We start from the raw sequence: 12,910 nt of genomic DNA on the forward strand, positions 1-12,910 counted from the left end.
CCTTAACCTAAATATAAAATCTAAACCTAAACTTATACTTATAATCTAAACCTATTCTTATAACCTAAACCTATTCTTAAATCCCAAAACCTATAACATAAACCTAAACCTATAACCTAAACCTATAGCCTTAACCTATAACCTAAACCTATAACCTAAACTCAATTCCCTAAACCTTAACCTATAACCTAACCCAAACCTAAACCTATAACCTACACTTATAACCTACACCTAAACCCTAAACCTAAACTTATAACCTTAACCTAAAACATAGAATCTAAACCTAAACCTAAAACATAAATGTATTCTCAATTCCCTACTATAACCTACAACATTAAACTAAACTTATACTTATAACCTAAACCTATTCTCAAATCCCAAAACCTATAACTTAAACCTTAAATCTAAACCTAAACCTACACTTATAACCTATAACCTAAACCTTAAATCTAAACCTAAACCTACACTTATAACCTATAACCTAAACCTATAACCAAAACCTAAACCTAAAACCCAAATGTAACCCCGATCTCGAACCTGAACCCAATTTCCTAAACCTAAACCTAAACTTGAAAACCCAAACGTAAACCCAATCCCGAACCCGAACCCGATTTCCTAAACCTAAACTTGTAACCTTAACCTAAACCTATTCTCAAATCCCAAAACCTATAACCTTAAACCTAAACCTTAACCTAAACTTAAACTTATAACCTAAACCTAAACCTTAACCTAAACTTATAACCTTAACCTATAACCTAAACTCAATTCCCTAAACCTTAACCTATAACCTATAACCTATAACCTAAACCTATAACCTACACTTATAACCTAAACCTATAACTTATAACATAAACCTATAACCTAAACCTATAACTTATAACATAAACCTATAACCTAAACCTAAACCTACACTTATAACCTATAACCTAAACCTAAACCTAAAACCCGAACGTAAACCCAATTCTGAACCTGAAACCTATAACCTTAACCTAAACCTTAATGTATTCTCAAATCCATAAACCTAAACATAAACCTAATCCTAATCTCAACTCCCTAACCTAAACCTAAACCTAAACTTATACCTATTCTCAATTCCCTAAACCTAAACATATAACCTAAACCTATAACCTAGCCTAATCTTAAACATATTTCCATAAACTAACTCTAGTCTTTTCATTATATAGATGGATAAGAGTTGGATGTGAGCTAAGAACAGATTTGGTCCAGAGTATAAACAAGAGGTTCAAGAGTTCATGATGTTGAAGAAGAAATAGTCCTAAGCAATAGTGATATAGATGACAATTATTAAATGTACACATGATTTACATGTCATATTATAATGAAATACGTGTATTTAATATAGAACAAAAATGTGTAATGGAATTTTCAAGGGTTATAGATTAAAGTTTATAGTTTTATTATATTCTGCTTGCATTATAGTGTAATGGTCTAATCATATTTTAATCATCTCTCTAAGCATAAGCACAAATGCATTGTACCATCAACACTACTTGTATAATGTTTTAGTATATTCCATTTGTATTGACATTGTTTAAATTTATAAGTTCGTAGCTCGCACATATTCAGTGATGGCATTAGGTGGGAGACCACGTCGTTCGTGCATTGGATCTACCCCTTCTAACCATGATGCAACGGGAATAGCATCACTGTCACATGTTGCATCGCAGGCGTCTGATCCCTCAGTCGCGCATACACTGGACATTGCATGTAAGTCTAAACATATATTTCTTTTAATGATTTTTGTTTATATTTAGACTTACATATTTCTTTTGCAACAACATCGTTGACCAGCCGACGAGGACGTGGACCCACGCGTGGGTTGCTTTTAAAGCGACTTACGCGTGAGGGTAAAGTGACGGTAGAGTTCTCACAGGATTGCATTTGACCTGTTGGGAACAATGTCAGGTTGTTTACATCGGAGATCGGTGTCTTATGCCAATCTCTGATCCCCCCACCACCCCTTGTTGGGCGAACGTGACAGATGATGTGTGACAGCTCATCTGTAAGCGCCTTCAGGTAAATTTTAGTAAATTAAAATTTATTTTATAAAAGTTCATTTACGGTTAAGTTATTTTGTTAATAAGTTTATTGTTTTAATCTATATTTACGAAACTATAGGATAAATTTGACTTGGATTTGAGTGTTCCGCACATTTCCCCATGCCATCGACGACATGGTCAAGGAGCGGTTCAAGGAGTACCGCAGTGACTTACACAAGTGGTACAAGCGATGCGTGAGCCACGAGGAGGGCATACAGTCCGCACTGCTGCACGTGACCCATGACGACTAGCGGATACTTTGCGAGAGATTTTCGTCTGAGTCTTTTCAGGTAATATTTACATATTTACGATATATTAAGGTAATAATTAAATTCACAATTAATAACAATGTATTATCAATAATGTGTTCAGAAGAGGAGCAAAATAAATTCTAACAACATGGGAAAGTTAGAAGTGAACCACGTAGCTGGTTCAAAGTCATTTGTATGACTTCGTCACGACATGGTAAGAAATTACTGGTAATTAATAAGTTGATATATTCTTTCCATGCATTTATATTAACTTTATTGTCCTTTCGATTGCGCAGCAAGATTCCGTCACTGGCCAGGAGCCCGGACCAATATACCTCTACAGAGGGACTCACTGTCGACAAGCGACGGGATCTTAGGTACATCCTACAGCCAGTGAGAATTGGGTAAAAATTGTTACATTGTAAAATTTAATCGTATTGAATTATAATAATGTCATTTGTTATGAAAATTCATGTGTTTTCATTACAGGCGGTGATGGACACCTTACGCAGTCAGCCCACTCCCGATGGTACTCAGTATAGTGAGCTAGAGATCCTGAGTGAGGTGCTTGGCACCCGTTCTGGATATGTGCGTGGGCTTAGCCATGGTGCCAAGCTCATGGCATCTACGGAGGCTGTCGGCGCCGGATTCGGTGATCGGAAATTTTGTGAGCCCGGTTTCCGAGTTCAGGGTGTGACAGGTACGGGTCGTCGTCTATGACATCAAAGAGTAGCTGGAGAGGCAGAGTGAGCAGCTGCAGAGGTAGAGGGAGGAGCAAGAGAGGAGGATGGAGGAGCTGGCGAGGTAGAGGGATGAGTAGGAGAGGAAGATAGAGGAGTTGACGAGGCAGAGGGAGGAGCAGGAGAGGAGGAGATGTGGGTGGAACATGAGCGATGGATGATGGAGATGTTTCAGGCTCTCGCTGCATGCTTACTATTCACTCCCCAAGTATAGGGTTGTGATGTAGTAATAAACTCGGTAAGACCGAGGTCGAATCCTAAGGGATTGAAACCTGTACGTTATCTGAAACTAGGTAGAATTAGAACTAGACTAAAATGAAATCTAAATTGATTATAATTTGAGGAATAATGGTGAAATATTAATGTAAAACTTAAGAAATTTAGATGTAGGAAACTAGGGATTCAAAGGATCTACTTGTAGAGATTAGAGAGATCTTATGCCTATTTTAAGAACTCAACTAGACTTAGAGTCTCATCTTCATCCAGTTGAAGGGTATAACCATGAAAATTAACTGAACTTCCTTTGATATAGTTTTCAAGAGATGAAAGGTATATGAATTAGAATGGATTCCATCACCAAACCATGCCCAGGAGACAAAGTAAACAACAGAATTAAACTAATTAAAAACCAATCAACATGGTATGAAGGTTAGGAAGGGTATCATCATCCGACCATGCCTAGGAGACGATGGTGAACAACAGGGCTTCTTGACGTCATAAACATAAAAAGGAAAGGAACATGCTCAAAGCTATCGTAGACCCATTGTAATTTTAGTCACAACAGACTATTAAAAACTAAAAAACATTCCCTTAATAATCAAACTAATATCAAGTTCAGTTCACAAATTAAATTAAAGGCATAAAGTAAAGTCTCTCATCACGTTACAAGCTTCACCTCTTAGCCCTAGCTAAGAGGTTTAGCCACACATAAACATAATGAGGCTAATCTCAATTAAACATAAAGAAAATAAAGAAACCACCTATCTCTCTCTCTTTCTTCCCACGCTCCAAGAATGATGATTTTTTCCTGCTTTTTCCTCCCCAGATCTCATGTTTCCCTCTTTCTTTTATAAGAGTCTAGAGGCGGTGGAGAGGGTCAGTGCGAAACAACTTACGCAGCGGATAGAACCGCACTTGACTTGCGCGCAGAATTTTGTCTTGGCGAACAGAGAACCCGATGCATGATTCGACCGGTCAGGCTTCTTAGTCGTGGTCAGTTGTCCCCTGGGATGAGCTTTCACAGTCCTGATCGCATCAGAGAGTGGCCCGCTGATCACAGAACAACCAAGGTCCCCTAGTTTCACAAGGAGTCGGTTTCCCTTGCGATTTAGCCTGTGCACGCTGTATCTTGTATGAATTCTTTAAAACTTGCGATTTTGTATTGAACTATGCCCTAAACAAGGTAGACAGTTCGGATCAGACACTTGAGACCTTGATGGTGGCCCACCAGGCTCGTTTGCGAACAGAGCTTCTGGCTTCGCGCTGTGATGGTCGGTGGGTCCCAGATTGATGGTGATGGATAAATCCACGCCGACCATTAGATTCCCAATGAAAGACCTTCTGGTAAGGGCGAGACTGGGTTGATTTTGGTGTGGCCCACAAGATATTTCATTCTACCGTCCATCTTACGTGTGATCGCAGTTAACACATTTGTACATTTTAATTGGTCAAAAAATCACCTTAGAGAGCGTTGAGGCCTCCTCCCGGGACGAATGAATAGTTTAGATCATTGAATATGAGAAGGGTGAGGCCCACTACACAATAACGGACGGACAGTGTCTGTCCTCTATCTCCGTGTGTGAGATGGATCGGGTCAGCGGGCGCTGACCGGTTGTCTAGGTCCAGTGCACATCGAGTGCACTTGTGCACTGTGCACTGGCGCTGCCATTGGGGTCCACTCGTGATGTATATATGAAATTTTCTCCATCCATCCATTTTACCACCTCATTTAAGGGGTTGAGACCAAAATTGAAGTATATCCAGATATCATGTGGGCCCCAAATCATTGATTTGTAGGCTGATCTATCCGTTGGGGAACTTCCACAAGGATCCAATGGATGAAATTTAATTTGTATGGTTAAATTATAGCTCTCATGCCATATATAAAGTTTTGAGCCGAACAGATGGTGAGAACCTTATGATCTTACATTCTGGACAGTTTTTAGGCCTGTTTAACGTGAATGGTGTGATTTCCTCGGATCATTGGCATGTAAATTCTTCAATCTCAGTCCCCTGGGGTCCATCCTTTGCCTTGGTGATGACGAAATGTTAAATCCATACTTTTACCACCCTTTTCAGTCCACACTTATAAATCCACCTTGCATTACAAACATGATTAAATCGGACCGTTAAACAGTATCATGCTCATAAAATCCAGTAATAACTGAGGTCTAATATACAATATTTGACCCTCAACACAACCCCCAACCAGCATCTTGCTAGTCTCGAGCAAAGTATGCGAAAAATAAGTTGAGAAATATAGGACAATCTCTAAAAACTCGAGCGATTTTTGAAAATAATCAAGATACTAGAAATCTGAGATTCATGAATGTTGGGCAATACTGTCTCCTGGAATCAAGCGCACGGTAAACTTCATAATCAAGTTCAAAGTATTAATCCATCAATTAGAAAAATTCTAAACATTGAGTTCCATGAGTGTAGAGTGTAATCTCGGCTTATCATCATTAAAATTCATCTCGCTATTTCATGATACCATTGGTAACCAACAAGAGCATTCAGGACACTTAAAAACTAAACATGTCTCATAGATCATTCTTTCATTCTTTCAGCTTTCGATTTTTCCACTAAAAGTAACACCAAGAAGGGGAATCAAATCCTCACCTATAGGGAGCAAACCTATGGTGAAGACTGTACACCCAATCCTTTTCACATATCATCCATGGGGAATTAAATCTACACCTATAGGGAGCAAACCTATGGTGAAGATTATTTGCACAACCCTTTACAAAGGTATCTGGTTTTTTTTTCTAGGCATTTTCTTTTTCTTCAATTGATCATGACGAGCAAAATTTTCAGGCTGGTTCCTTACATGCTTAGTGATTACCAAATTAACCCTTCCATATCAAACTGAAACCTTTATATGAAAGCAAGATGTGACATGTGAAATTATGACTCAATCAATGTTTACAACTTCTAATTTTGGATTAACACTTCAAACTTAACTATGAAATCTAATAGATAACTGAATTCAAGAGTCATAAATTACCAACATCACGTGTCTTGTAATTCTAAATCAAAGATGGCCGTCAAAATTGCATCGAATTTATAAGAAATTCCAAAAAAAGTTAAAAATTTTCACAATTTTTGCTCAAGACCAAGAAAATACTGATTAGGCAACCTAATCTCCTACCCCCAACCTAAAATCTATATTGTCCTCAATGTAAAGGAAGTAAGCATGCTGTGCACATGGGACAATGAAAGTAAAAGAGGAGTGATGGAAAGATGGTACCTAGATGAAAGAATCACAAGGCTTTCCAAAGATATCAGAGCAGGTTAGTACAAGAGAGAAACCAACAAAAGCAAACTATTCTAAAACAATGTATAAAGCAAACTATCCTAGTCCTATGAAAGCGATAAACCTACCTATACCTCCATCAGACTAGGTGATCAATCCTGGAAACAGGAGCAGTCAGAGGCATCGACATGTCCTCTGAATCAAATTTCTCGACAAATGGTTTTAATCGATGTTCATTTACTTTAAACTCCTTGTCATTGTCGGGATCTCTTATCTCAACGGCCCCATGAGGATAAGCAGTAACAACAATGTAAGGTCTGGTCCAATGAGATCGAAGCTTACCTAGAAAGAGATGTAGTTGAGAGTCATACAAAAGAACTTTCCGACCTAGTGTAAATGATTTCTGTAGAATATGTTAATCATGAAACACCTTCATCCTATCCTTGTAAATTCTCGAGTTCTCGTATGCATCATTCCGAATTTCTTCAAGTTCATTCAACTGAAGTTTGCGTAATGAACCAGCGTTGTCCAGATTGAAATTCAGATTTTTGATCACCCAGTACGCTTTATGTTCCAACTCCACAGGCAAGTGACAAGCCTTCCTATAAACAAGTTTAAAGGGAGACGTTCCAATAGGGGTTTTAAATGTAGTACGGTACGCCCATAAGGCATCGGTCAATCGGGTTGACCAATCCTTACGATCAAGATTAACCGTTTTATCCAGGATATGTTTGATCTCCCTATTGGAAATCTCAGCTTGTCCACTTGTCTGTGGATGGTATGGGGTACTCACCTTATGAGAGATACCGTATTTCTTCATTAGGCTCTCGAATGGTCTATTACAAAAGTGTGAGCCCCCATCACTAATGATGGATCGAGGCATTCCGAACCGCGAAAGGATGTTCTCTTTTAAAAATTTAATGACCGTGAGATGGTCATTGTTTCGGCACGGAATTGCTTCGACCCATTTAGTGACATAATCTACAGTGAGCAAAATATACAAATTTCCAAAGGATTGGGGGAATGGTCCCATGAAATCAATGCCCCAACAATCAAAGGCTTCAATAATAAGGATGAGATTCAAAGGGATCATCTTACGACGAGACAATGCCCCCAATTTCTGACAATGCTTAGAAGCTTTGGAAAACTTATGAGTATCTTTGAACATCATGGACCAGTCAAAGCCACACTGCAAAATTTTGGCCGTGGTCTTTTTAATAGAAAAGTGACCACTATAGGCCTGAGAATGACAAAAGGAGATGACACTCTGATGTACATTGTCTGACACACATCTCCTTGGAATTTGGTATAGGCAATATTTAAATAGATAAGGATCATCCTAGAAAAACTATCGTACCTCGGCGAAGAATTTTTTCTTATCTTGCACAATCTAATATTATGGTGTGAAACCTGTGGCAATATAATTTGCAATGTCAACAAACCAAGGTAATTGGGAGAGTTTAAACAATTGTTCGTCAAGGAACATGTCGTTTATCGGTGTCAGCTCAAGGGAATCAGAGGTATTAAGGCGAGAAAGGTGATCGGCCACTATGTTCTCTACTCCCTTTTTATCTTTAATTTTCAAATCAAATTCTTGGAGTAGAAGGATCCATCTTATCAGGCGGGGCTTAGAATCATTCTTAGAAAGAAGATACTTGAGTGCCGCATGATCTGTGTAGATAATGATCTTGGATCCGATCAGGTAGGACCTAAATTTGTCCAAGGCAAACACTACGGCTAAGAGTTCCTTTTCCGTAGTCGAGTAGTTCACTTGGGCAGGATTTAGAGTCCTACTCGCATAATGAATGACGTAAGGCCTCTTATCTTTTCTCTGACCTAGAACTGCTCTAAGAGCATAATCAAAAGCGTCGCACATAAGCTCAAAAGGAAGGCTCCAGTCGGGTGGTTGTATGATGGTTACACTAGTCAACTTGCCCTTAAGCTTAGTGAAAGCTTCTTGACCTGGCTCAGTTCACTCGTATGGTGCATCCTTTTGAAGTAGATTATATAAAAGACGAGAGATGAGACTAAAGTCCTTTATGAATCTTCTGTAAAACCCAGTGTGTCCTAAGAAGGATCGCACGTCCCGTATGTTCTTGGGTGGAGGTAGGTTAGAGATAAGATCAATTTTTACCTTATCCACCTCGATTCCTTTGGACGAGATAATATGTCCAAGGACAATTCCCTTATGAACCATGAAATGACACTTCTCCCAATTAAGTACCAAGTTCTTCTCTTCACATCTTTTCAGCACACATTTAAGACTTTCTAAACACTTACTGAAAGATGAACCGAAACAGAGAAATCGTCCATGAAGACCTCTAGATATTTTCCCACCATGTCAGAAAAGATACTCATCATACATCGCTGAAAGGTGGCAGTGGTATTACATAATCCGAATGGCATCCTTCTGTAGGCAAGAGTGTCGTAGGGACATATAAATGTAGTCTTTTCCTGATCCTCAGGGGTGATTTCAATCTGATTGTAGCCCGAATACCCGTCAAGAAAACAGTAATAGGAATGACCAGCTAGCCTTTCCAAGATTTGATCAATGAAGGGCAAAGGAAAGTGGTCCTTCCTCGTGACAGTATTCAGCTTCCTGTAGTCAATGTACATTCTCCAACCAGTAGTAACTCTAGTTGGCACGAGTTCATTATTGGCATTGGTTACGATGGTGATCCCGAACTTCTTAGGAACCACCTGAGTTAGACTCACCCATTGACTATCGGATATGGGGTATATGATACCCATATCCAATAGTTTAAGAACCTCGGCTTTAACCACTTCCCTCATGTTTGGATTTAGTTTACGTTGTGATTGCTGAGCGGTTTTTGCATTATCCTCAAGATATATGCGGTGAGTACAAATCGAGGGGTTGATTCCTTTGAGGTCTGCTATCGTCCATCTAATGGCTCCCTTATGCTCAATGAGAGTAGATATAAACATACTCTCCTGTTGTTTCTCCAGGTGGGTAGAGATCACCACCGAGTATGTCTCATCTTGACCTAAATAGACATATTTCATATCAGAGGGCAAAGGTTTTAGGTCAAGCTTCAGCGGCTTGAGGTTAGACGGTAGAGGCACTACATCAGTTTGGGGCAACTCTTCAAATTGTGGCCTCCACCGGTTAACTTCAAGTACCGGTGCAGTATCAAGCAAGGCACACCGTCTCCTAATCATGTCATCATCAAAATCATGAGAGTGGGCCAAGCACGTCTTTAGAGGGTCGAGGATAAGGTTAGAGGTGTCGTATTTTCCACAAAAGAGTCAATTATGTTAATGTCATGGAAATCCTCTAAGTTTCTGCCGTTATTGAAAAAGATGTTTGACTCCAATGTCATATTCCTAAAAGACATAGTCTTGACACCATTCCTGCAATTGATAATTGCATTTGAAGTGGCAAGGAATGGGCGACCAAGAATGATAGGAATCTGAGTGTTCATGTTATTGATGAGTTCGTGTCCAGGATGATAAAATCTATAGGGTAGTAAAATCTATCAACTTAGACGAACATATCCTCAATTATCCCTCTTGGTACACGAATAGAGCAATCGGCAAGTTGTAGTGTGGTTAGGGTGGGTTTTAATTCCCCCAAACCTAACTGTCTGTATACCGAGTAGGGAATTAGATTGACGCTCGCTCCTAAGTCAAGAAGTGCATGATCAATTCGATGGTCCCTGATTACACATGATATGGTTGGGCTACCGGGATCTTTAAATTTCTGTGGCACGTCTTGCTTTAGGATGGCACTCACTTTCTCGATCAAGAAGATCTTCTTTTGAATACTCTGCCGTCGTTTGGTCGTGCATAAGTCTTTCAGGAATTTGGCATATGAAGGTATCTGTTTTACGACATCAAGTAGAGGAATGTTGACTTTCACTTGTTTCAACACCTCTAGGATATCCTGAGAGTTAGAGAGAGGTTTTGGTGTGACCAACCGTTGGGGAAATGGAGCAACTGGCTTTTCTAGAAGTTCCGGTTCTAATTTTTGTGGGGCCTCACTAGATCCATCATTGTTGTCCTCTTCTGGTTCTTGAGGCTTTTCGGGCCTAACCGGAAGGGTTTTATCAATGATCTTCCTACTCCTAAGAGTGGTGATGGATTTAGCGTGCTTCATTTGATTTGAAGAGCTGGGATTACTTATCTCGTATTGCGATTTAGGATTGGGGAGCGGTTGTGCAGGAAGCATCCCCGTTTCTATAACCATCATATGTGAATCCATCTTTTACATAAAATCTCGCATTGCCTGGGCCAGCTCTTGCATGAAATTTTGAACCGGTTCTTCTTGAGGTTTCCCCTGATTTGGATTTTGATTGAAGAAACTTTGAGGGGTAGCAGTTTGTCCATTTCTCCAACTAAAGTTTGGATGATTTTTCCAACCAGGATTGTACGTATTAGAGGTCGGTCCATTGAAAGGTCTTTGATAAGTATTTACGGCATTGGATTGTTCATTCAACACTTCTCGAAAGGCGGGTATCGTAGGACAATTTTCAGTTGTATGAATGTTACAATCACAGATGCCGCAAACACTTTCATTAACCTTATCCTTCTTTCCTTCCATGGCCTCAACTTTTCTTATGAGCGTAGTCACTTTATACTTGAGATCATCCTCTTCTTTCAAGAGATACAATCCACCTTTCTCCTTACATTAAGTCAACCTAGACGTGGTATTCGATTTTGGGTAATAGTCCCATGATTGTGTTTTTTCAGCAAGACTATCGAGGTAATCCCATACCTTGTCAACATTTTTATTAATGAATTCTCCATTACACATTGTCTCGACCATTTGACACGTGGAAGATGTCAGTCCATCATATAAAAAATTTGTAATGCGCCATGTTTCAAAGCCGTGTTGTGGGCATGAACTGACCAAATCCTTGAACCTTTCCCAACATTGGTAAAATGTTTCATCCTCCTTTTGGGTGAAGTTCATGATTGCTTTTCTAAGGGTAATCGTTTTATGATGTAGAAAAAATTTCTTTATGAATTCCCTCTGCATATCATTCCATGTGCCAATGGATCTAGGACGCAGTGAATGTAACCACGTCTTAGCCTTCTCCTTCAAGGAAAAAGGAAAGAGTTTCAGCCTGACTGTGTCCTCAGACACATTTTGAAAATATAAAGTGGCTATGATCTCATCAAACTCTTTCAAATGTAGATATGGTTCTTCAGATTCAAGCCCATGAAACTTAGGAAGGAGTTGGATAACCCTTGGCTTGATGTCCATATGTCCTGTATTTTTAAGAAAAATCATGCATGAGGGTGTACTCACCCCCGCTGGTTGTAAATAATCTCGTAAAGTACGAGGCGGGGGTGCTTGATGCACCTCATTCTCATCCTGAATGTCTTCCACCCTGGGTTGAGGTAGAAGAGGTTGGTTCTCAGCCATCACTTCAATTAACTCAGGGGATTTCGAGTGGTGTTTAGTCCTGTGATGGATAGTTAACCCCTCAACCAATCCTCCTTCAGTCAAGAGACGTCGAGTATTGTCACGGGCCCACTTGGGCATGAAACACTCGCAGCCCTCAATCAAATTCGAAACCTAATCCTAAGAAAGGAAAAAAAAAAAACTCTAGAAAGAAAGGGAGGGTTGGAAAGAAGTTACCAAATTGGAATCCTTAAGTTAAAAACCTGCAAAAGAAAACAAATAAGTCAGTTTCTGAAGAGAAGGTTTAGAAAATCCTTAAAAAGATAGATAGAAGTAAACTAGTTTCTAAAAGAAGAAATTCCTGAAAGAAAGTGGAAATTTCTAAAATAAATTAGAAAAGTCCTAAACTAGAAAGTAAATTATTAAAAGAGAACTAACTAACCTAGTTTCTAAAAACAAAGAAGAAAGTTTCTAAAAATAAACTATTTCCTAAAAATAGAAAAATACTAGAATTAGAAAATTTCTAAAACTCAAACCCTAATTCTAAAAATAGAAAAAGTAGACGAATTAGAAAGGGATTACCAATTTAGAAGTTTATGTCAGGATCCTACAAAACAGGAAAACAAGTTAGTTTCTAAAAATAAAATTAAAAAAACTTTAACTATCTGAACCTAATTCTAAAACTAATTAATCTCAGAAAACATAACCGTCAATCCCCAACAACGGCGCCAAAAACTTGTTCACTCCCCAAGTATAGGGTTGTGATGTAGTAATAAACTCGGTAAGACTGAGGTCGAATCCCAAGGGACTGATACTTGTACGTTATCTGAAACTAGGTAGAATTAGAACTAGACTAAAATGAAATCTAAATTGATTATAATTTGAGGAATAATGGTGAAATATTAATGTAAAACTTAAGAAATTTAGATGTAGGAAACTAGGGATTCAAAGGATCTACTTGTAGAGATTAGAGAGATCTTATGCCTATTTTAAGAACTCAACTAGACTTAGAGTCT

The 12,910-nt window shown here is 38.9% G+C and overlaps 1 long non-coding RNA gene and 1 other non-coding gene across 2 annotated transcripts; both read left to right on the forward strand.

The window, feature by feature from the left end:
* Positions 1-2,362: 2,362 nt before the first annotated feature.
* Positions 2,363-2,929, forward strand: LOC131231591 (uncharacterized). Its single transcript, XR_009164451.1, has 3 exons — positions 2,363-2,525; positions 2,608-2,715; positions 2,801-2,929. It is a non-coding gene; the product is annotated as an uncharacterized LOC131231591 (long non-coding RNA).
* An 8,441-nt stretch (positions 2,930-11,370) lies between these two features.
* Positions 11,371-11,477, forward strand: LOC131232049 (small nucleolar RNA R71). The gene has a single exon (XR_009164654.1). It is a non-coding gene; the product is annotated as a small nucleolar RNA R71 (small nucleolar RNA).
* The last annotated feature ends 1,433 nt before the right edge of the window (positions 11,478-12,910 follow it).

Source organism: Magnolia sinica, chromosome 17, assembly GCF_029962835.1.
Source record: "Magnolia sinica isolate HGM2019 chromosome 17, MsV1, whole genome shotgun sequence".
NCBI lineage: Eukaryota > Viridiplantae > Streptophyta > Magnoliopsida > Magnoliales > Magnoliaceae > Magnolia > Magnolia sinica.